The following is a 750-nucleotide window of genomic DNA, read 5'->3' as shown; positions in this document are numbered from 1 at the left end:
ACTTGAAATGCAGCTGTTAATCATCTTTACGATACCAGAGGTACAGGCATTGCATTATAGAGTTCACCCACGCTGAAGTCCAGTACTATAATTCTTAACTGTCAAGATGAAATAAAACTGTCAGTAAGAAAATAAGTACTTGGTGAGCAAGGAAGATGGAAAGCTCAGCATAGCCTTGGAATAACTGGGGAGGTAATGGCCTAGTGATATTATCGCTGAACAGTTAATCCAGTGATCTAAGTAATGTTTCTGGGTTCAAATCCCACCATGGCAGATGGCAGAATTTGAATTCAATAGCATTCGGGAATTAAGAGTTTAACCTTATGCATAGTAACCGAGAGCTGCAGCCTCACAGTTGGTAGTTGTGGAATCTCCAACAACATGCATGAAAATTGGAGACACTTTGACAGCATTGGCCCTATGTTTCCTCTGACTGTCACTTGAGTCTCCTACATCTCAATGCAGTGAGCCTTCAGCGGATGTTACTATTCAGGCATGGCTAAATAAAATAATATAGCTGCCTTTATACATCTTAAGCAATGACTGTTTTAGATCAAGATGTATAATTGAGTAAGTTTTGCATCACTTTTCAGAGCCCCTCCAATTTCCTCCTTCCCGTTGTAGGGGATGTGGGTGCTTGAAGGTAGGTTTAATGATTTGACTGATTTGCTTATGATCTTTCTGTTGGATTCAGTAGCATTTTGGATATTCTGCATGTACAGGTTTTTGCAGTAAGAGACATAATCAAAA

The 750-nt window shown here is 39.6% G+C and overlaps 1 non-coding gene across 1 annotated transcript; it reads left to right on the top strand.

Moving 5' to 3' along the window:
• The first annotated feature begins 323 nt into the window (after positions 1 to 323).
• Positions 324 to 457, top strand: LOC125451372 (small nucleolar RNA SNORA44). Its single transcript, XR_007247285.1, has one exon. It is a non-coding gene; the product is annotated as a small nucleolar RNA SNORA44 (small nucleolar RNA).
• The last annotated feature ends 293 nt before the right edge of the window (positions 458 to 750 follow it).

The sequence above is a fragment of the Stegostoma tigrinum genome, chromosome 3, assembly GCF_030684315.1.
Source record: "Stegostoma tigrinum isolate sSteTig4 chromosome 3, sSteTig4.hap1, whole genome shotgun sequence".
Classification (NCBI taxonomy): Eukaryota; Metazoa; Chordata; class Chondrichthyes; order Orectolobiformes; family Stegostomatidae; genus Stegostoma; species Stegostoma tigrinum.
Note: the sequence above shows the minus strand (reverse complement) of the source record. Positions and strands in the feature narration are given on the sequence as shown.